This window comes from Sitophilus oryzae, unplaced genomic scaffold, assembly GCF_002938485.1.
Source record: "Sitophilus oryzae breed Bouriz unplaced genomic scaffold, Soryzae_2.0 scaffold_1189_pilon_pilon, whole genome shotgun sequence".
Taxonomy (NCBI): domain Eukaryota; kingdom Metazoa; phylum Arthropoda; class Insecta; order Coleoptera; family Curculionidae; genus Sitophilus; species Sitophilus oryzae.
Genome location: NW_022145825.1, coordinates 151879 through 177281, shown reverse-complemented (window position 1 = coordinate 177281; position 25403 = coordinate 151879). Strand labels below are relative to the sequence as shown.

At 34.0% G+C, this 25403-nt stretch overlaps 1 long non-coding RNA gene across 2 annotated transcripts in view; it reads left to right on the top strand.

Moving 5' to 3' along the window:
- Nucleotides 1-25403, top strand: part of LOC115891626 — a 171505-nt gene that overhangs the window by 40900 nt on the left and 105202 nt on the right. The window contains exons 2-3 of one of the 2 annotated variants that reach the window (XR_004051888.1): nucleotides 1637-1818; nucleotides 1892-1952. This is a non-coding gene — a long non-coding RNA (uncharacterized LOC115891626). The remainder of the gene's footprint in view (nucleotides 1-1636; nucleotides 1819-1891; nucleotides 1953-25403) is intronic. The other variant, XR_004051887.1, reaches the window with a different exon arrangement.

Here is a 25403-nt window from a genome sequence, read left to right as displayed (position 1 = left end):
AGCCGGATAAATCGACCATTTTGACAGGCGATATACGATACAGGATAGGATTAACGGGTAATTTTCATATATACACACGTTCGCACTACAGAGGTGCATTCAGAATTTTTGATTTGAGTGGGCTTAAATTAAACATAGATAGTATTTTGGAATTGTTGATACTTAATGTTAAAACTACTTATTTTTAATTAAATAATGAATTTTTTCAACAAGATTTCGGTATGGCAATGGGATCACCTCTCTTTCCTTTGTTAAGTAATATTTTTATGGAAGATTTTGAAAATAATACACTAAATAGCTTTTCAAAAAAGCTTGTTGATGATATTTTTGCAATATAGCAACGTAACGTTTCTGAAATAGACATTTTTTTTGGATTATATAAATTCTCTTAAATAAAGTAGAGAGAGGTAATCGTTTGTCATTTCTTGATGTTTTAGTGTCAAAGTTTCAAAATAAACTAATTTTAGATGTTTACAGAAAACCCAAAAACACAGATAGATACTTAAATTTCACATCTAATCACAGTATAAGTGTAAAAAAAGGTGTTATAAAAAGTTTATATGATAGGGCAAAAATAATATGCACAGGCGACATTTCACTAAACAGAGATATAAACCACATAAAAAATACATTAATAAAAAACGACTATCCACCATATTTTATTAACAAAACATTAAACTAAATACAAACCCCAAATCATAGACAAAATGATAACAATACACAATATACAGGTTTGTTACTCGCGGTAAGAGCTTTATGGTTGAAATATGGCAACCTCGGCCCGCTCGTCGAAAGACGACACGACGACGGGACGAGTCGGCAGAAAAATCAATAATGCATGCGTTCTCAATAGGCAATGTTGCCATTCTGTTCCCTTATAAGTAACTGTCGAGTTAACAACCTGTATACAACTTATAATTCCATACATACGAGGCGTTTCGGAAATAAGGATAGGAAAACAATATAACATACGAACATCTTTCAAAACACAAAATACACTTAGATCCATTTTATCACATACTAAACCAATGAATACAGAACAACAAACAAAAAATGTAACATACCAAATACCATGTGAATGCGATAAATTTTACATTGGTGAAACATCTAGACCCTTAAATGTTAGAATTAAAGAACATAAAGATTATTTAAGAAAGGGATATTTTCACAAATCTAAGATTTGTCAGCATTCATGGGACACAGGGCACAGAATAAATTTTAATAACGCCAAAATTATAATGAAAGAAGCGATAGCCTCTAAAAGAAAAATAAAAGACACTTTTTTAATTCAATCTAATAAAAATAAATGTATTGCTCATGCATCTGTAGATGTTAGTAATGTATGGCAATCGCTTCTTTGATTTTAAAGAACATAACATAAATAAACATAACGTAAAATTTAAAAATAATCATACAGAAAGTTGGTGAAATGTTTTGCGAAATGTTTCACGAAATATTTTTGGAAATATTTCGTGAAATATTTCTGGGATAGTGTAGCGGCTGTTTTACATTAAATGCGAAACGTAGAAAGATATATTTTTGTTTTAATTGACCATAGCCACAATACCCAAGAAACAACTAATAAAAAAAATTGTTACCAGTGAAAATTATTCTTTTATTTTTATCTCAATTTTAGACCGAGTTCTGTGGCACACTGTGTACAAAACTATTGTTAGAGGTCCTGCAGAATTGTGCATCTAATATCTAATAGTCGAAGGTTCCCCATTAGGATGATTTATTTTGAGTCAGTCCACAAAAACTGCGTTACATAAGTGTATACGAAAAATATTCACTATTCAACAAGTAACTATTGTAGAGGTCAGTTGTTTTTTCCTCCAAACAACATTATTATTTGATTCGGTTGAAGACTAACTTTAGTTGTTTGTTTCAGTGGAGATCTTTCCAGAGAAGACTAGAGTTGTGTGAATCTAACATAAGGATATCGACTGAGAGTAAGTACATATTATTTTTATCCAGTAGTTTATTATGAAAATTAACTATAAAATCTATAATAAATTATCCAATAGTAAGTCAGTAGTAGAATGACTCTCATGCCCAATGGAATTAGATCATTATTTTTATCATACAAATAATAAAACTAGCTAAACATTTCAAAAGTTACACCTGGCGTTGAGAAGTGCGCAAAGGTGTAATTTTGACTATATATATGAGTAAGGCTGAAAGTTTGTAAATACCATTCGAATGCGCAAAACAAAAATATAACAGTTATCTACAAATTCTCAGCCTTCACAAAACAGTTTGGAGGTGTTAATTAAAATTGAACCTTTGCGCGCATTTCAGCGCCTGGTTTTCTAGAACTGGAACTGCTGACTGTACCTGTGCTTTGTAACACTAAAATGCAATCGTCTTTGAAAATTGAGCCTTCAGAAAACTCTTGCATGTTTTTGCACCCGGCTCTTGGACTATAAAGAGAAAAATGCTGGTTTGCCACATATTTATTAAAATCTTTTACTAACGAAGATCGCATAATGATATCTATACTAATATATAAAATCCTTAAGTGACTGATTCACTGATTAATCACGATCCTGCTCCAACCACTCAACGTAAGAAGTTCGATTTTGGCATACAAGTTGATTCTAAGGAAGGGACTTTTCGAAATTCCAGTTCCAAGAGGGTGAAACCACCTCTCAAATATTACAATATTTTTTATTTAAAAAACGGTCAAGTTTCCGAAAAAAACGCTTAAACACGTATATTTTATTTTGTTTTTTACATATTTTAAGAGCTTCTAAGGAAGGGACTTTTCGAAATTCCAGTTCCAAGAGGGTGAAACCACCTCTCAAATATTACAATATTTTTTATTTAAAAAACGGTCAAGTTTCCGAAAAAAACGCTTAAACACGTATATTTTATTTTGTTTTTTACATATTTTAAGAGCTTTTAAAAATGTATACAGGGTGTTACGAAAAATCTGGTCATTGATTAATCACGATCCTGCTTAAAGCGCTTGACGTAAAAAGCTGATTTTTGGAAAACGGATTGACTTTAGGGTGCAGAGGTTCGATAAGAAGGGATTTTTCGAAACTCGAATTCTAAGGGGTGAAACCACCCCTCAAATATTAGAATATTTTTTATTTAAAAACCGGTGAGTTTTTCGGAAAAAAAACTCTTAAACACGTATATTTTATTTTGTTGTTTTACATATTTTAAGATTTTTTATAAATTTATACAGGGTGTTTCATAAAATATGACCACTGAGTAATCACGATTCTGCTTAAACTGCTTGACGTTTAAAGCTGATTTTTGGCAAATGGATTGACTGTGGGGTGTAGAGGTTCGATAAGGAGGGGTTTCTCGAATCCCAAATTCCAAGAGGGTGAAAACGCCCCTCAAATATTACAATATTTGTTATTTAAAAAACGGTTAGTCTTCCGGAAAAACGCTTGGACACGTATAATTTATTTTGTTTTTTTACATACCGGGATCGGCATAAGTCAGGCATCGCTCTCGATAAATAATATGTAAGACAACACTTGCTCGTCGAATAGACGCGTTTTCAGAATGAATAATCTGATGAATGGTTGCCTGACTTATGCCGGTCCCGGTATTTTGAAATTTTTTAAAAAATCATACAGGGTGTTCCAAAAAGTTGGGTAATTGATTAACCACGATTCTGCTTAAACTGCTTGACGTAAAAAGCTTATTTTTGGCAAACGGATTTTTCGAAAGTCAATCAAACGAGATAAAACTACCCCTCAAATATTACCAAGTTATATAATAATATCGTTATATTGTTTTTTTCTCATGCTGACATAAATGTGAGAAAATTTTATCCAGTTTGTATGTTAATGGAAATTCTTGCTTTTCTGTATCATCACCATTACAAATGATTAATTCGACGCGAACGAAGTCGCGGGTACACGCTAGTTTTATAGATTTTTATCCCTTGATATACATATATTCATAATAACATTATGAACTGAGAATTAACAACTGAGAATTGAAGAATCATATAGATACACCTATGTTAGTTTTTGGCTTTCAAAATTCAATTTGACAACACTACAGTTTTTCCTTTGTTTATATTTTATCTTCCGTGCTTTTTTTGTGAAAAATTATGCTTGCAAGTTGTGAGACTATAAATTTCCGTCGGGATGTGAACAGTACGAGTACAATATCAGTTAATACTCAAAAAAAATCTTAACAATGTTGAAAGCACAATTACCCTTTTGTGCTTCAGTTCTTTCTAATACTTTTGTTGATATAAAAGAAAATCATATCGTCAATTCACAGCTCAATAGTCAAAGTTTCCGTCCCAATTTTTTTCATGGCCTCATTCTCAACGATCCCTCCTCGATGGGGTGATGCGCAAACTTTATCCAACTACCGGCTCTAACAACCGAATTTAACAGCCCTAATAAAAGAACTATTATGCAAAATCGTCGGCGAATTCCGTTTTATAATTCGCTTTAATCAGAATACCCGAAAAACTTTTTCCGGCATAGTTTTATCAAACGACTGTCATTATCGTAAGCCTATTCCGGAGTGTTAATGAGAGAACATTTTTGGAATGGTGTTCATTTTCTAATTGAAAAAGAAGAGTTTATTTCTTTTTTGAGAGAAAACTTGTTTTGTAGTAGTTATTAGTACCATACGATCGAAAAAAACGGCGTCAGTGATGGCTATGAAATGATGATCGCTGTCATTTTATATGGATAATATTTGGGGAATGTCATCGATCGTCATTTCCAAGAAACCATGTATGAGATACAATATAGAACTAGTTAATTTAACAAAAATTAAAGAATGTAGAGTAAAATATTCAATGGTAATAAAAAGATACACGTTTAAAACATATTTTAATTATTACAGAATTAAATCTAGATATAAACCTATGATTATGTGACAAAAAATTAGCTAGATGAAATCAAATGCTCAAAATGCTTCCTTTCCTGTTAACTGCATAAAATGATTGTCTTTTCCAAAGAGTCTTTTTATTTTAAAAGGCATACTTGGAGTTCTACGTCGAAAAGCAGCTACAATAAATTCTCTCATGTTGTCGACAATAGTTGGTCGAGTTTTGTAAACACTGTCTTTAACATATCCCCATAGAAAATCCAGACTAGATAAAATCAGTAGCGTTTAAGTATTCTATTAACAGGTGAATGCACACTGCATTCACCAACCAATAGATATCAATTCTATCTGATGTAGGATAAGTTTGCATTTTTGGCAAATTTCTCAGAATGTTTTTTTGTTTTAACTGACACAAAATGATAACTAGTTGTTAAAGTTGGATTAATTAGACAGCTATGTTGAAGTAACGTCAGACATATCACAGCCACCTAGATTTTATCAAATAATAAAGTTCCACGAATTCTCCATTGAATATCGGAATAATATACAGGGTGTTCCATTTAAAATAAAAGAGAAACATGCTTTTAAAGGTGACCAATGTTCAATATTAATTTTGTCTCACCCTGTATAACTTTTTGGATCAAGTTTTAATTTGATTTGAAGTACAATAGTTAATTTAACTACATATTAGGCTATACCGGGTAAATTCCAATTTAGGTAGCTTTTATTGTAATTTAAAAATTGTTCTTTATTTCTAGAAAATGTTAAATATGTCAAAAACCTTACCTTTTAGTCATATACTTCTCTTATAAAACTCACCTTTATTTTTCTCCCAGAATTCGAAAATCAATTAATATATAGGGTGTTCCATTACAAAAAACGCAACTTTGATATGTAACTTTTTTTGGGGACACCCTGTAGAACTTTCTATATTTTTAAAAAGTGCTCTGAATTAACCTACATAATATGCTCACAAAATTTCATTTCAATACAAACTGTCGTTCCCCTGGGAGCCTCCGCGGCGTATGAGAGGCGCCACCCTGTATACGCCCGTGTTATAAAAATTATTATCTTTTATTGTTAATCTTGGTTAACAATAAAAAGAAAAGCGGAAAAGCTACCGGCCCCGATAAAATAAACGTTTAAATACTTAAACTCATTGCAGATAACGAAAGCAGAAGTCTAGATTTGGTAACAGCATTATTTAACAAATTATATAGCTCAAGCAAAATACCGTCAGATTGGCTTAAATCAACATTCGTAACCCTGCCAAAGAAACCCAACGCCTCACAATGTGATGACTATCGGATGATAAGCCTTATGTCCCATGTCCCCAAAACCTTTCTTAGGATCATCCACACGCGAATCTACAAGAAGTGCGAAAATCAGTTGGACAACACCCAGTTTAGCTTCAGAAACGGACTCGGAACGCGTGAAGTACTCTTCTCCCTAAATGTAAGGACACAGAGGTGTAGAAACATGAATGTGAATGTATTTGCATGCTTCATAGACTATCGTAAGGCGTTCGACTGTGTTAATCATCAGAAGATGATCAAAATTCTAAGAACAACCGGAGTTGACGAACAAGATCTACGTTTCATATCAGAACTTTATGGCATCAAACGGCGGTAGTTGAGATGAAGCAGTCAACATCGGAAGATATACAAGTCAGACGGGGTGTTCGGCAGGGTTGCGTCTTGTCTCCGCTCCTGTTTAACCTGTACTCGGAGACTATATATAGAGAAGCACTGGATCGAATCCAGGGCGGAATCAAGTTCAATGTAATCCCAATAAACAATATCAGATATGCCGATGATACGGTTATAATAGCCAACGATATACAAGAACCGCAAAGCATTGTAGATTCCGTAGTCCACTATAGTGAGATGTTTGGACTGCATCTCAATGTCTCCAAGACCAAACTATTGGTCTTTTCTAAGACTCCAATAAATGCGCACCTGCGTGTAAAGGGCAAAATGCAACAGCTGCCTCAATAAAGTATTTAGGAGCTAATATCAATAGTCAGTGGGACCCGAAAAGAGAAATATTTTAAAGAATTGAGCAAGCGAGTAAAATCTTCGTGAGAATGAAATCATTTTTTACAAGACGACACCTCAGTGCGGAACTCAGAACTCGAATGACCAGATGCTACGTCTTCTCTGTGTTACTCTATGGATGTGAGAGCTGGACACTGGATTCACAGACCGAAAAGAGAATAGAAGCCTTCGAAATGTATGTATACAGACGGATGCTGCCGATCTCATGGGTACAAAGGATCACCAACGATGAAGTACTTCAGCGCATGAAGAAACAAAAAGAGATACTGAACACCATCAAGGAAAGAAAAATGCAATACCTGGGTCATGTGATGAGAGGTAGTAGATACGAAATACTGCGCCTCATAATAGAGGGCAAAGTGCGAGGGAAAAGATCAGTAGGAAGACGCCAGAACTCATGGCTAAAACATTTGAGGAGATGGTTTGAACGCTCGTCTGCGGAAACCTTCCAGAGCCACAATTGCCATTTGGATCGCCAACCTTCGGCAGGAGAGGGCGTGATAAGAAGAAGAAGAACAATAAAAAACAAACAAGCAATCACGGCGCGTCTCGATTTATTTCAGGAAACGTGGGAAACTAATTTTTATAACAGGGGCTTATATTTGAGTTTACTTCTAAAAGTATTTCCAGAAAAGTTTTGCGAAATGTTTCCAGAATTTTCGGGGATAGTGTCGGGCCTCAGTGATATAAAATGTATCTTCCTTAAAAAAGAAATTAATTTTATTTGCAAAAAAAAAGTTTTTTCCTGTAAATCTGCACAATAAATCTCGGGAAAAAAACGCGAAATTTCCACACTCTCTGGCACATACACACGCCAAACTTATTCTGTTAATTTCCGGCCCAATAGCGGAGCTATGCCATCGTATAAATTTAAAAAGCGTACGTGCCCAGCGTCCACTGGACAGATTATTTTCCATTTTGCGGCTTTTAGCGTTTCATATAACAATTAATCGACGGTATAACTGACCCCCGGGGTCGTAAGTCATTCAGTATTAAACCCGGAAAAATCCAAAATAAAAGGCGGGCGTTTTAAAAAGCTACAATTGGAAATTTCGTTATGAAACGGTTGTGTGAAATATTTATTGCAACGTTGATATGGAGTGCTTCAGCTGTTATTATTTATGTGATATTTATTATCTTGCTGGGCTAGAAATATGTATAAAATAGGGGAAAGAAGCTTAAACCATATAGTACGAGAGCTAGCAGCGTCGGAAAAACAAGTATTTTAAGACGTCTGGCTCTTTGATATATCTTTTACTATGCTCTCTAGAACAGCATGCGGTTCGTCTGGCTGCCAGTAAACGTTGCGTTCCCTACTGCGCATTGAAAGAAGATCCTATATTTTTATTAGTCCTTTAAATTACAGTTGAGGGTTGGAACCTTTGGTGTTACACAGCAAAATAAAAACACTAAATCACCACAATACACCAAAACACTTTTACTTTTACACTGGACGCGCGTTTCGCTAACCATGTTAGCATCATCAGCAGATGATTATAAACTAAAGTACAATCTACAAGTTGAGCGTTTATATACTCGCCCAGTGGGCACCGAGTGGGCGTGGCAAAATCTAGCCAAACCGAGTCAGAGCCAACTGAGCGTAACAGTTAAATTTCCGCCACTAGAGTAGTAGGAACAAAGAACTTGAAGGAATTGGACCGTTGACTCTGTTCATACTATCTTTACATTTATTAATTCTGATGCTTTCATATGCATCTAATTGCTTGTAATTTGAGACTTGTTTAATTAATTTTAAATTATTAAGATCTATACAATGTTCATTATCAACAATATGTTCGGCAACGCAAGATTTATCCGGTCTACCATATCTTATCCGAGCTAAATGTTCTTTAAATCTAGTTAATATTGATCTTCTAGTTTGCCCAACATATTTCTGATTACAATCTTTACAAGAAATTTCATAAATACCCGACCTTTCCAGTGGAGGTGTTTTATCTTTTGGATTATCTAATAATTGTTGTAATTTATTATTAGCACTATACACAAGTTTATAATTGACATTCTTAAAAATTCCTTTTAGACCACGGGATAACTCGTAGTTTATAATCATCTGCTGATGATGCTAACATGGTTAGCGAAACGCGCGTCCAGTGTAAAAGTAAAAGTGTTTTGGTGTATTGTGGTGATTTAGTGTTTTTATTTTGCAGTCCTTTAAATTCTAGTATTGAATATAAATCGATCATGTCTCCATAGCGCAGTGCGTAGAGTTTTCGACCACGAACCGATGATTCAGAGTTCGAATCCGGGTCAGGACAAAGACTTTTTTATTTTATTTTCGTTTATATTCTGATAGTAAAGTATTAAATATTTGTTTTTTTTTAAATTACTAGAATTACATGTTCGATTTATATTCAATACTAGAATTTATAGGACTAAATCAATAAAAAATATAGGATCTTCTTCCGATGCGCAGTAGTGAACGCAACGGGTAGCCAGACGGGCCGCATGCTGTTCTAGAGAGCAGAGTAAAAGATATATCAAAGAGCGAGATGTCTTAAAATACTTTCTCGAAAACGTTGCTAGCTCTTATTAGACTAATACTGCTTTGAACAAAAGCAAAAAATATACTGAATTTTCTGGACTGGGTAGTTGTAATTATTCCCAATATTTTGTTTGATTTCTTTTATAGCTTATGTATTTTTAACAGAGTTTTATTAGTATTATTTCAATATTTATTCAGGCTTTCATCATGCTTCCTATTATCATCATCATCATCATCATTCTCAGCTTATTCAACCATTTTCGTATACAGGATGGGAGTTTATATCGAAATGAAATTTTCGGAGCATATGTAGGTTAATTCAGAGCACTTTTTAAAAATATAGAGAAATCTACAGGGTGTCTCCCAAAAAAGTTATATATAAAAGTTGTGTTTTTTTTTAATGGAACACCCTATATATTAATTGATTTTCGAATTCTTGGAGACAAATAAAGGTGAATTTTGTAAGAGAAGTATATGACTAAAATGTAAGGTTTTTGACATAATTAACATTTTCTAGAAATAAAAAACAATTTTTGAATTACAATAAAAGCAACCTAAATTGGAATTTACCCGGTATAGCATAATATGTAGTTAAATTAACTAATGTACTTTAAATTTATCGTTTTTCAAATAAGTCCAAAATAACCGAGTTGTTTTACTTTGAAAATTTCCAAAAAAAAATTTTTTTGTTAAAATTTTGAAAACCACTGGATCTTTTCTGGATTTTCTTTCTTGTAAATTTAATCTAATACCTATGTTGCCATATTATGAAGAAATTGTGTTTTTTAACTAAAAAAATTCCAACAAATTTTTCAAAAAAATTCGAATTTTCAATTTTTTTTTTCACGAAAAAACCCTCATAGGCGTGTTTTTCGGGTTGAACTATACTACCAGTATCAATACCAATACTTGCACTTATTACTGGGACACCCTGTATATCAAAATCCTTAGATTTTAGGTATGTGCTTCTTTAATAAAACTCGTCTTTATTTTTTTCCTAGAATCCGAAAATCAGTTAATTTAGGGTTTAGAAATTAAGCCATTAGAAAAAACACAACTCTGATGTGTAACTTTTTTTGGGGACACCCTGTATAATTCTATATATTTTTAAAAAATGCTTTCAGTTAACCTACATACGCTGCCAAAATTTAATTTTGATATAAACTACCGTTCTCCTTGGAGCTTCCGCGGCGTCTGAGAGGCGCCACCCTGTATAATTTTTCTGAGAATAAAATTGAATATAATGTGTAATATGTCATGTGTAATATTTCCAATATTTTTCGATAGACAGCTTTATGTTTTAGAGTTGACAAATGTTTATGGTAATACTTTTATATTCACCATACAGACCTGCTATATTATTGCGTAATAATATAACAAAAAGTCACCAAAAAACTTCGCATCCAACCAGAGCATAAAAACTTTAAAGTCCTTTTTATAAAAGGAACCAAACAATGAGAATTGGCTTGTCTCTAAATCAAGTTCTTTATAGCGGACTGTATAAGCTTGACCTTGACTTGTCAGACTCGTAAAAACCGTTCAGTGTGGCAATTACTTTCGATCTCTGCCGTAAAAACGTTCCTCAACTCTTCTCTTTCGGGCGTCACTCGATTCTAGTTCTGTCGATATCGATTCTTTCATATCGATAAAGAAGAATGAGAAGTTTTTACAACCTAATTTTGAAATGAAGACGATTTTAATTAAGTTGAATGTATTTTCTAATAAATTGGAGACAGATGGAACATAAAATGACAGTTTTTATATCAGTAGTAGAAAACTTCTTAAGTTTATCACTCATCATACAATTTCAGGGCTTTGACGAAAGCCAGTCTCTCTAAGACGGTTTGACAGAGATTAGTTATCCATCTCCGATATCAGTCGTACCAAAGCTTGTCGTCTCAAAAGTGCTTCACCCCTATAATTTATTTGGTATTTTAGTATACCGGGTGCATCTCAAAATTGGCTCACCTCTATAACTTTTTTATTTTTTCAGTTAAAAAAACGATATTTGGTGTGTTAGTATATGACATAAATTAGGATTGATTGACGTATTCAATTGTTTTTGGTCACTTCCTGTTTCACCGGAAATGACTACAACTTTTGATTTTTAAATGGCACCCTCGGTATATTTTTACTTTATTCTATAGAAAATGCCATTCTGAATAGAATGACATATCATTTGTCAAATTTTGACATTTTCGCATATGGTTTATTTGAAATAATTGTAACCTGCGGTTCATAACGACAATTTGACTCGAAATACCAAGTGTGTGGTACCAAATTATTCGTAAAAAATGTTTTTTCCCAATATACTAATGAGCCACCCTTGTTCCATTTGGAAAAATTGAGATATGATTAAAAACACGATTTGAGCACCTTTTAACCGGCCAGGACAAGACACGAAAAACATTAGAGGACCAAATCTATTTTTCCAAGGCTCCTTGATTAAAAATTAGTGTTTTTAACATAGCCATAGCACTCTAGTCATATACATAGTCATATACTAACATACCAAATCTCGTTTTTTAATCTGAAAAAATGAAAAAGTTATAGGGGTGAGCCACTTTTGAGACGCACCCTGTGCATCTCTAAACAGTTTTGTCAAATGATATTATTTTATAAAACTATGCAAAAATACATATTAGATTTTTAAAATTCGCTTATTAAAGATCCTGTAATAATAATAATCAAATTATTTTTGTAGTATGTTTACTTAATTTTTTTTAGTGTAGGCAAAACGCACCGTTAGCTCTCTTCCGTCTTTTTAGTTCAGGTTAAACGGACCGTTTTTTTCCATCTACTCACAGGGTTGTACTTGATGCGTTTTGACCGACAGGTAAGACTGACAGGTAAAAAGTTAAGTGTAGACCGGCCTTTATGATCATTTAATTCTCCAAAATGATTTCCAACTAATTTTTTATGATTTTTTTACCGTATTATTAAATAGATACGATCTCTACCGGGCGTTTTATTTTCATTGTCATTTACAACAAATATCGCGCGTTGCGTAATGCAGTTGGTCAGGTGCTACGTTGCCAAACCCAACTCCACTTTTTTCTATTCATTCTTATTGTTGATAGCGATCGGAAAATGGGGGGCTTGGCTCGTAGAAAAGGCCATCACGTTTACTAGATCGCCTCGGAGAATCTAGCAACCTAAAGGTTCCGTTCGGCCGACATTAACGTTTAAAATATGGTGTTGTGCTCAAAGGTGAATAATTTGGTAACACGAAGAGGTGTAGAGTTAATGAGACATTGAAAACGAAAGTCTTGGATTGCTACCACAGAAGTCTAAGGATGAATCCGTGTTATTAGTATATTTAGTTGCTATTGTAACGGAACAAAAATCAATCTCCTGATTGACTGAAGAATGTTGGTACGATATTTTCATGCAAAGAATTTGAAATAATATCAATGAAGTTCAAATACATATATAACTTTAAATAAAAGACAAATTACCAACTTTAGTTACACAAAACAATAAAAAGTCAGATGCTGGTACTCCAATTTATCGTTCTCAAATAACTGTACTCAACTAAAGTTGGTAGAAGTATGTGTTTTATTGCAAAAAACTTGAAACAGCATCAATAAAATTCAAATACATATGTAACGATAAATACAACACAAATTACCAACTTTAGTTACACAAAACAACAAAAAGTCAGCTGCTGGTGGTACGATCTATCATTTTTCAACAAATTTATTTTACTAAAGGTGGTAGAAAAAAGTACTAATATACAGGTATGTCGTAAAACACATCTAATAATAAACTTACTAAATATTTGAAAATAGAATAGTTCGAGATGACTGCGACTCTCGATGCATAGCAGCTGATGATATTAACGTTTTTATTATCTTTTAGTTAATTTTGACGTTTGAAATTGCCAAATTTTAAGTAGGTAGTGACATTTTCCCCTAAAACATCAATACAATAATTAATAGTAAGATTAACATTAAAAATACAAATTCAAACACTCCTGATAATTATTATAATGGCCGTGGACAAAATATAATAATCGCCACATAACGATACTTCTCCATAAAAAGGGCGATATCACCGAGCTTGAAAATTATAGACCGATAAGCCTTCTTTGTCACTTGTATAAGCTGTTTACCAAAATCATTGCCAAACGTCTCGAACGTAAACTAGATTTCTATCAACCAAGAGAACAGGCAGGCTTTAGGAAAGGTTATGGAACAAACGATCATCTTCAAGTAATTAAAGTCCTGATAGAAAAATCTGTGGAATACAACAGGCCCCTAGCATTGGGGTTCGTTGATTTCTAGAAAGCATTTGACACAGTAGAATTAACATCAATAATAGCAGCATTGGAGCAGGGAAGAGTAGATTATAGGTATACAAGGCTTATAGAATACATATATAGTAATGCCACCAACTGTAAAACTTCACGAAACAACAGATAAAATTGAGGTAGGCAGAGGAGTTCGACAAGGGGATACTATTTCGCCTAAAGTTTTTACAGCTGTCCTTGAATACGCAATGAAATCACTCTCTTGGGAGAATAGGGGCATAAATATCGATGGTGAAAGGTTGACACATCTATTCGCAGATAACATCGTCCTTGTCTCACATAACATCGGAGATTCAAAGCAGATGCTCGAAGAATTAGTGCAGGCCTTATTAAAAGTCGGTCTCCGGATAAATACGAGTAAAACGCAAATAATGACAAACTTAGTGCTCACACAGAACATCAGAATAGGTGACGCAGACATAAAAGAAACACATATATACAAATATCTCGGGCACGAAATACAAATCGGAAAAAACAACCAAACACACGAGATACAGCGCAGAATAGGTTTGGGTTGGGCTGCTTTTGGCAAACTGCGGGAGACCTTTAAAAGTGATATACCCATATGCTTGAAGAGGAAAGTTTATGAACAATGCGTCTTGCCGGTAATTACATATGGAGCGGAAACTCTAACATTAACGAAAAAGTCAGCAGAAAATTTAAGAGTAGCCCAGAGAGCCATGGAGAGAGCCATGCTTGGAATAACTAAAAGAGACAAAATTTCTAATAACACTATCAGACAAAAAACCAAAATTAAAGACATAGTGGAACACGTAACTCGAATGAAATGGAGATGGGCAGGTCATGTGGCGAGAACATCTAAAGACAGGTGGACTAGAAGATTGTTAGAATGGCGACCTCGAGCAGATAAACGCAGCAGAGGCAGACCACCGACACGCTGTACCGATGATGTAAAGAGGATTGCTGGAAATTGGATGATGACGGCCCAAAATCGCGAGACATGGAGAAATATGGAGGAGGCCTACGTTCAGCAGTGGACAACGATGGCTACATGATGATGATGATGATGGACAAAATATAGTATTTAACTCGCAATTTATAGCCAATATTCACTGCACCACAGCATAAATTGCTCGTTCAATAATATACTATTTTAATAATAAAGAATCTTATCTTTAATTTTTAACAATCCACAATCAGGGGCAGGGTTGTTGTATCAAGGTACGTCTCGTTAAATCTTATTTGGCGCTTCTAAACGCTTAATAGCAAAAATGGAAGCTATTCAATTTTCTACCGTACGGTTGTTCGGTCGTCTAGTCTCCCTTTTCCTCCGAAAATATAAAATCAGCCAGAATCCATTTTTCGCAATTTACGAAATTGCATAAGGCCGTTACGGAACGCCACGTTCCCACACCAGACAGTCTGATATTTGCATTTTATGTGAAAATCGTCTACCTCTACTCTGTAGATACGTGTACATATGCAGAGATGGGTGTGTATATGTGTGTTTCTATTTACGCCTCAGTTGCATACATACGGTTTTGGGACATATTTTCGTGTTTTTTTTTCGATGATATTGATTTTGGAGATATAACTCTGACGCGTTTTTGAAACGTTTACGTTTTGGACTGTTTGGGATGCTTCAAAAATTGTTAGATCTTTTCTATACTTTACAAAAGATGGATAATGTATGGTAATCATATATTTCATATCAATTAAACTTTTAATTACGTAATTGAGGACGCCATTTTTAAATTCATTGTTGCCAACCATGGATATATTCGGGGCCGTGCTGACTAACTGGAATTTAAATTTCGCGCTGGAGATTCAGGTGGTAGCTCTGCTGTAAAAAATGTCAAGCATTTATTTAGTTATTTCCTGACATTGTCATTCGTTTTGATACTTTAGTTTTGTATTACCAGTTTTTGGTTTAAATAAATAGTGTCGTGATACTTTAAGCTTGAAAATGTTTACTAGCATACCTTGCAGTTGAACATTGTTTTTTTTAGAAGCAAAGTGTACAAGATAGCTTAATAGCCGTAAAAAGCTCGGTAGTAATGGCTCGTTATGTCCTTTAAATGTTTAGCCGGAGAGCTGGCAACATATTTTAGGCAAGTTAGAATAACAAAAAAAAATAAAGTTAACTTGTGAACCCAGAATCCTGTGTCTGGCTGGGGGGTTGGGGGTATTTCGCTACTGCGCAACCCATAACATTTGCAAAAAAATAAATCCAAAAAACATTCTTTAGGCAACTTGAAATTTGTTTATTCTTAAATTTTAGCATCTATTTAACCTAGAAATAAGTGTGCCAGACTTTTTTTTCGGGTTTAAAGTGTAACCAGACCATTCCAAATATGTTTAATTATTATACCTGGAAAACATACTTCTAAAATTTTTACAGCGTGTTTATTAGATGATATTAAAAAATATGTGTTAATTGCCAGACGAATTCGATGGGATTTAATACTTGCCCGACGCGAATAAAGATTTTATATGAGCGCGACAAGAAAGTCTTATGAGTATCTATAAGCGCGAAAAGATAGTTTATTGAGACCCGTCGGCAGCCGATGCGGCTGACGTAACAGTATTTTGGAATACTTAAAATTTTCATAAAAACAATTTTTTTTTCGGTTTCATTTCAATTATTTGCAGGCTTTTAATTCAGAGATTATTTTGTTGGAAAGTTACCATGTACAAATATGTATTTATAAATTAAATATTGACGTGCATAGTGTAAATAGTTTAGAATAATTACTGCAAATAAATATTTTAGTAACTACTAATTTCGCTACTAGCTACTAAATCACAATGGATAAAAAACATTTAAGTTGTGTAGTTTGTAAAAAAGTTACTAGTGACAAAGTTATTGTTTTTGATAAAGGCAGACTACAAAAATGCAAAGAATTTTTAAAAGTGCGCCAACAACATGGATTAAAATTTAAAGAAGTAGTTTTACCAGAAAACGTAGTCTCGACAAAAGGGTACCATGTACAGTGCTAAAAAAATAAGTATTCTGGAATTTTATTAAAGTACCATTATAATCTTTCTAAATAGATTCAAAAGTAAGTACAAGTGCTGTACTTTTATGCTTAGGCGTTAAAATGACTTTTTTATATTGTCAATCAGGTCGCAAAAATTAATAATAATATAATATGTCACAAAACTATAATAATAATTATACTTTTGTGACGTTTGAAAAAAATATATTTTATATTATGCTAATTTTTAAATAATTATTCGTCTTTTTATTCTTTCAGATACAAAATACTTAAATTAAAAGTCTTCTTATTGAAAGGATTTCAATCATATATTTTTATTAAAAAGGTTTCTTTTTATTTATTCAATATTAGTTAGTTTTTTAAGTTTTACGACTCCAAAATGCTGTTACATCAGCCGCATCGGCTGCCGACCGGGTCTCAATAAACTATCTTTCTCGCGCTTATAGATACTCATAAGACTTTCTTATCGCGCTCATTTAAAATCTTTATTTGCGTCTGGCAAGTATTAAATCCCATTGAATTCGTCTGGCAATTAACACATATTTTTTAATATCATCTAATAAACACGCTGTAAAAAATTTAGGAGTATGTTTTCCAGGTATAATAATTAAACATATTTGGAATGGTCTGGTTACACTTTAAACCCGAAAAAAAAGTCTGGCAGACTTATTTCTAGGTTAAATAGATGCTAAAATTTAAGAATAAACAAATTTCTAGTTGCCTAAAGAATGTTTTTTGGATTTATTTTTTTGCAAATGTTATGGGTTGCGCAGTAGCGAAATACCCCCAACCCCCCAGCGAGACTTAGGATTCTGGGTTCACCAGTTAATAAACTATACATTTTTAGTTATTCTAGCTTGCCTAAAATATGTTCTCTAAATATGTCGTCAGCTCTAAGGCTAGTTGTTAAGAAGGTGATTTTTGTTGATGTAAATAGTAACTGTTTATATATTTATAATTAATTTATTTTTGTTTCCTAAAATATTTTGATTAAAAGAAAATATACAAAACTGGGCAACGCTGTGCCGGCCAAGCGTGAATCACGTCACTGAAAGTTTATTTGAGAAATGACTATCGCTGATAATTTTGGCATATACATACTCGTACAGTACGTCTCTTTCATAGACACAGATCCAGCTGTCTATGAAAGGAATGCGGACCAAAAAACATTTAAATAAACAGCAATATATTTTATACGTCGACTTGACGAGTACGTCACCGCAAATCGCTCCGCCCACTCATTTTATTGGCTACTTGCAAGTTTGTTGAATTTTTATTGATGGGACGCGTCGTCTATTTTTTTACGAAAAACATCGAGAGAATATCGTCTCCCCTCTCACGGATACCCCGTAGCTACATAATTTGCTTACATAAGTAAAATGGAAATTTCAGATTTTTAACATAAGTAATTCTCCATTAAATTGGCCAAAGAATGCCTAGAAAAGCTGAACAAATTAGGCAAAGAAAATAAAGTCCTTGAAGCAAAGGATCTAGCTAGAGAAAGAGTAACCATTTCGCTAACTGTAAAACCGTCTCAGGACTCAGATACTGGCTTTTGTCAAAATCCTTAGACTGTCGGAGATGTGGTGTAAATCAAGAAAAGGAGACACAATAGATCTATAAGAATAATCAATCTACAATCCATAAATTTCGAAAAGGACATTTGCCCTAAACAACTCTCTGTATAAAACGAAAAAAAAACCGAGTTTATTTACTTCTAAAATATTCAAATAAGTCTCCCCAACTCACCAAACAACTTTTTCTTTTCCTTTCAACGTCCCATCGTTTATCGATGTTCTTTTCTCCGCCGTAAACTCGCCACAATGGACCTTTATCAATTTTTCACGAAGCCGTCAGAAAATTTTCCGAATTTCTTTGAAATTTCCTCCCCCTTGCCGCACCTTTGCCGGACAATAACCGTCCCTAAACGGTCATTAAATGTATTTCTGTTCATTTTGCGATCAACGTCGATAGCAATGGGCCGCGGGCAATAAAAGAACCAAATGGATTTGGGGTAAGGATGGACGAAGGTATCGATATATTAAAATATCGATATGCGTTTTTTTCGAATATCGATAAAATTTAAATATCGATAATTTTAAATATATGGTTATTTGATTCATTTAAAATACCGTGTGATCGAAAAAAAACAGCGTTAAATACGGGAATGACAATCGATGATAATTTTGGGGAGGTCAATCTATATGTCTTGGATGCCGTTTTTTCAATGGTATGGTATAATTACTGTTTTACATGTTTTACCACTCTTTATGAAAAAAAAATAATCCTTTATCAATTTTTATATACAGGGTGTCCCAGAAATAAGTGCAAGTATTTTAACTGGTAGTTCAACCCCAGAAACACGCTTAAGAGGTTTTTTCGCGATTTTTTTTTGAAAATTCAGTATTATTTTTAAAAAAAATTGAATTTTTTTTTAATTTTTGGTTAAAAAATATAATTTCTTGATAATATGGTAACAATGTAGATTAAATTTACAACAAAGAAAACCCAGAAAAGATCCAGTGGTTCTCAAAATTTTAGCAAAAAAAATTTTCTTTGGAAATTTTCAAAGTAAAATAACTTTTATTTGAAAAATGATAAAGAGAAAATATGTTTTTTTTATCTCGATCTACCACTCCTTAAAATACCTGCACTTATTTCTGAGACACCCTGTATAAATAAATTTATACAGGGTGTAAAGAAATTTAAAAAATATATTTTTTACCCTACGATGGACTATTATTGGTCCAAACCTCTCTATTTTTTTATAATTATTCTAAATGACAGCATAATAAATTAAAAATGACCTTTACAGCCTTTTTGTAAAGAAATAATACCTACTAATTTAGTCTCAAAATAAACTCATTACACGACTCAAATTAGAGATGTTTAGAAAAAAATATCGATACAATAAGCAGTATATGCAATAATTTGATTATATTTTATATGAAAAATGACCAAATTTGTTTACTAACTTAAGATTCTCGTAATCTGTTAAAAATCTGTTAATTTAATGCGACATATTTTACGAAGACTTCGAAGGACGTTTAAAAATCGACAAATAATAGCAAATATTTAAGAAAAATGACTTTTACCTTGACAAACATCGCACATAAGCGCTAAATAATATTTCAATGCTCATGTGACATCGATATCTCGATGATTACGTAAGTTTAAGTACATCTGGCCAAGTTGGGACTCGTCCTCAGTATCGACCTTAACATCGATTCGATCGATAAAGATTACAAAGAGACGATATTATTGTTTGCGCACCGAACCTTTGACAATGGATGCACCGCGTTGCTGTATCTTGCTTTCGCTATTCGTGCATCCCGTGGTCTTATTTTATATGTCTACCGCTATTAAGTAACCTTTTTTTCACTGCCAACAACAACATAAATAGAGGACAATCAGTCGATGTGATAAAATTAAAAAAAATATACTGTTCTTCCAGGTATTGTAAAATTAATTCAAGCTCAGGAAGTGCAATATTTAATATTAAGAGTTCATTTCACTCACCAGACTAGTCCGAAAACGGCAATAATCATTCCTCTGCATAAAGGAGGAGACAAAGGTGAAGCTTCTAACTATCGCCCAATTGCACTCCTTCCAACGCTATCTAAGATCATAGAAAGGTTGGTTAAAAGAAGGCTGGTATCTTTTCTGTTTAAGTACAAAATACTTACTGAATATCAATTTGGATTTCTAAGCAACAAGTCCACAACTCCAGCCTAAACAACCATCATTCTACAGCAACAATGTTCTGTGATTTTTCTAAGGCGTTCGATTGTGTAAATCATAAGATCCTAATTAATAAACTGATACCACGTTGTCTTCTAGCAAGCCAATAGAATGTGGAGTACCACAAGGCTCAGTGCTAGGCCCTATTTTGTTTCTTCTTTTTATTAACGACATTGCTAACATAAACATCAGTGGCAAAATAGGTCTTTTTGGCGGACGACACTAGCTTCACTTGGAGCAACAAGGACATCACGGCACTTCATAGGATTATATCAAATGACTTAATCACCATTAAATCTTGGTGCGATTCGAACCTCCTGAGTCTCAACATTTCTAAAATTAAAGCTTTGTCGTATAAAAACTCGTTGCAGCCTTTTGTACTTAACAACACCACCATTGACGTCGTAAAATCTGTAAAATTCTTAGGGCTTGTTGTGGACAATTCTCTGAAATGGGACATACATATCGAAGCTTTGTCGAAAAAATTGAGCTCTGCCTGTTTTGCATTAAGGTCTGTTTCTAAGGAGCTTAACATGTCAGTGGCTAGAACTGTTTATTATGCACTTTTTGAGTCGCACCTCAGGTATGCCCTTCCATTCTGGGGTACGTTGTGCGACTCAATTTGACCGCATTTTCAATCTCCAGAAGGGAGCGGTTCGATATTCACTGGGACTAAACAGCAGAACTCATTGCCGGGACTTTTTTAAAGAATTAAAAATATTAACTCTTCCTTCCTTATTTATATTTGAATCCGTTTGCCTAATACGTAAACATGTATCAGCTTCTCAAGAAAGGCCATCTCACACTTATCCACTCAGGAACGCGGAGCAAGATCTTTATCTACCTACCTCACGGTCAGAGAGCTCTTAAGAGTTCAATATTATACTACTCGAAAAAAAAATCACAATCACCTGCCATTTGAAATCATATCCATAACATCATTTTCTTCATTTCGCAAAGCATTGATATCTTATTTACTAGACAAGGCTTTCTACGCCGTAAATGAATTATATTTTGATAATCGAATTTGATCTTATAAACACTGGTCTAATGTTTGCTAAAAAAAAACTATTATTAAAAAAAATATTTTTGAATCTTATTTTTATTTTTTTATTCTTTGACACTGTAAACAATTATAAATGTTTATTTTAACTGACAATGTAATTTGTATATTTGTTTTGTATTCTCTTTTGTTTGTTTACTTTAACCTTTGTCTACAAATTGTAAAATTTTTTGACAATAAAGGCATATATTTTTTTTTGCGAGAAATATGTTGAATCAACCCCTAAAAAATCGATTCCTTCCGAGGAGATTTGGGAGAAATTTTCAGTATGCAAAAACTTTTATACTGGCCAAAATAAGTAAAAAAATAACGTAAAAACAACAAAATTTAAAGGAAATTGTCGATCAATCCCGAGCAACAAATTAATAGAGCGATTTTCTGGGTTCCTCATCGTTTAGCACGTCGAACGCTTATCGGTTTATAGATGGCGTTGCAAAGCAGTCGGGGGATAATTTTTTTGACGTTTTCTCTCACGTCAAACCGCTCTAAACGCGAAAAGAAGATTGATGAGTTTGGGAAAAGGCCGATTTTATGGACTCTGGTTTAGTTTTAATGCCTATTAGACGTGTCGAAAAGTTTGGAGCTTAAGAAACTTAAAATTTTTCTATGGTAAATTATAAAATGCAAATTTTCTACACTGATGAGATGCAAAAAAAAAACGCAACGGAGAACTTTTTGGTCAAATTTGTATATGAATTTTAATTCGTAAACCCAGTTTTTTATAAACTTGAGTATTTGGCATATTATACAGGGTTAATCGAAGGGTTGTTTTTTTACACTAACTTTAAAGCACCTTTTGTAATAATTTCGTGTGTGAATTTTCCTAAAATATAATTTTACATATGGCCCATCCACCCATGGTTATAAGATAACCGGGATACAAAGGGGATCGAAAAATGCAATAATTTCAGATTCGCCCTGTATTTTAGGAAGTAAGAGAGCTAGGACATATCTGTATGTAGCATTTTTACTTTCATAAAAAGGTAACATCGTAATGTGAAAACCGCATCTTTGTATCTCGACTCATAAACGAGAAACCCTCAAAACACACCAAAATGGGACACCCTGTACAGACGTACTGCCAAATCAAGAAATCAACTACGAATGACATCCAAGATCGATTTATGTATTTTATATATTTTAATATCTTTTTTTGTTCGTGATAATTCCTTTGCTACTTCGTCCAAAAACCGACAGTACGGGGAAGGAGCGTTTTGAGGAAGTACACGGACGAAGGAGCGTTTTGACGAAGGAACGAAGGAACACACAGTCGCATAAAATCGACAATTTCCCGTAGTAAATATAGAATATTTGGACGAAGTGAAGTAGCGAAGTGTGAGTATGGGGCTTAAGCAGCTGAGATTTACCCCGTTTGAACAACGGTTCTGAAACACCCGGTATTTGAACAGACCCATTATGTTAAAATATGTAGAACATTAAATAAAAATTTAAATAACACGATAAACATATTTCAAGCTAATTAATCAGCCATTTTAAACATCATCAATCTTTCCTCTCTCTTGGACTCTGTCCAACATCCCCTATCCCATAAACGAGGCAGCGCTGACGTCAAACTTTCCACGGAATCCCCCCATTAAGCTCCCCGGCCCTATCTAATGTAATTATTAATCCATCTTAGGTCCTGATCAAATCGGGGCTTGTAACCGATGTATCAGAAAGGGTGGGACACGGACTTAAGGGCTAATATTGACCGCCCGGCCCGCCAGGGGGCTCTGGTCACGAAGGGAGGTGCAGGGTTAAATAATTAGCTAGCTAATCTGGGCCTTTTCTGGCTGCCTAATGGAGCGTAACGGATGGGTGACGATAAAGTGAGGTTAGGAACTGTTTGGTGTCACGCTCAGTGATTGGAAGCGATCAGTTTGGATTAATAGATACCAGGGTGTATTGTGAAATAAAATATCTTATTGGAATGGCTTGATAATGTTGTGTAAAAAATTAAAAACAATATCATATATATGTATGTTCATGATTGGCAAAATTTAAAAATCGCGCCCTCGATTAGGTAACTAAAAGTTTAATTGATGTCAAATATACACACATGGCCAAAATTATTGCCATATAACAATATTTTTATTTTATTTTGGACCTAATATGATTCTTTTTATATTTTTGGACATATTGGCTTACTACACAACTAACTAATATAAAATTAAAAATCTAAGTGCAACTAGGCTGTTATTATAATTTTATTTCATAATGACTGAAAATCAACAAAAACAAATTTCATTTTAAACAGAAAATATTGAAAACAATTGTAATTATTTCTCACAACTAATAGTCTGTATTGTATTGCCTCCTCGAGCCTCAATGCAATCAGTGAGATGACGTGGCATGCTCTCAATTAAGTTGTCCAGAAGATGTTGAGGAATGACTTCCCATGTTTCGCGCGCAGCAATGTTCATTTAAGGTACGGGTGGGATCATTCCTTTTGGCAATATGGCGTTTTTTGCATGTTCCCAGCATGCTCGATCACATTCATATCTGGAGACATCGGTGGCTACCACAGTTTTCCTTATACCCTCTTCCTCATAAAATTCGCGAACCGCTAAAGTGCAATGGGGAGAAGCATTATCGTCCATGTAAACAAATTCATCCCCCACTGCCTCTCGAAATGAACGCACGGCTCTAAAACGTCTCTAAGATATGAGGCACATGTCATTGTGCCATTAATAAAAACAAGAGGAGTTCGAGCTCTGTGCATTATACCTGCCCATACCATAATGCTTCCGCCTTGAAACAGGACACGGGGTTGAGCTGCATTCAAGCGTGCTTGTCTTCCAGATGCTCTCCAGACCAAAGTTCGTCACGAGTATGACACTAGGCCTATTCTTGTTTCATCACTAAACATGACGAAATTCCAATTAGGTCCGTTTGCTCTCATCTCCTCAGCCCATTGTAGTCGCGTAATTTTGTGCTGTAAATTAAGCTTCGGTCACGTAGAGGCCTCTTTAAATGTAATCCTCTGTCATGGAGTCTTCTTGCTATGGTCTTTCTTGAAACATTTACTCCTTCAAGGCGAGCTAACTCATTCCAAAGCAGCATTTGGACGTCGGGACAACGTTGTGTCACGCGACCAAACGTCGGGGCCCAACGTCGGCACAACCTCGTGCCAACCCTAGTCTGCACTAGTTTGGAGAATAATTTTTGGGTCGAAACGACGTTGGATACCGACGTTGGCTAGAAGCCTAATTTAGTACAAACTGCAACGTTGTTTAAAATCCTAATTCATAGGAATACAAAACTAATATGGCGTCTAAGTCGCGTTTTATCCTAAATTGGGATAATTATGTAAAAATATTATTTTTATGATTTAGTTAGAGACATATGTCAGATGGCAGTGAAGGAAAACAAAACAAAAATATTTAAGTGTGGGGGATGTTTGAAGATCATAATTATTGAAACACTTTAACCGACTCTGTAACTCGTTACCCAAGGCAAAAAAGTTAAACGCAAACAACTTTATTGATAAATGTATTGTTTCTGCTTTGAAAAATACTAATGGGCCTTAAAATTAAAGAAGTTTTATAAATTTCCTTGAATTTTTTTTTTATTAAAATGAGAATAATTTATTCGCAGTCGAAAAAATTGTTTCCGCGTGTTTTTTAGGGTCAAATATTTCAAGTTAATGTATTCAAAAAGCAGGAATTGCTACTTTAGGAACGAAACATTTTCTTATTTAACAACATGGCGGCTTTCACTTTGTTGTTTTAGAGATTAAGATGGAGTAGTTCGAGTGGTCGCATACTGGACTAATAAAGTCGCAGTTCGGCCTTAACAGGTAGTATACTAGTCGCAAGATTGCCTAATTTAGTCATCCTAGAGTCTAGCTTGTGCCGCCCTCTATAATCTAAATAAACGAGGGAGCGGATAAACTATCGGTAATATATGTCGATGTATATTTAACTTTAGTTTTATATGTACTTTT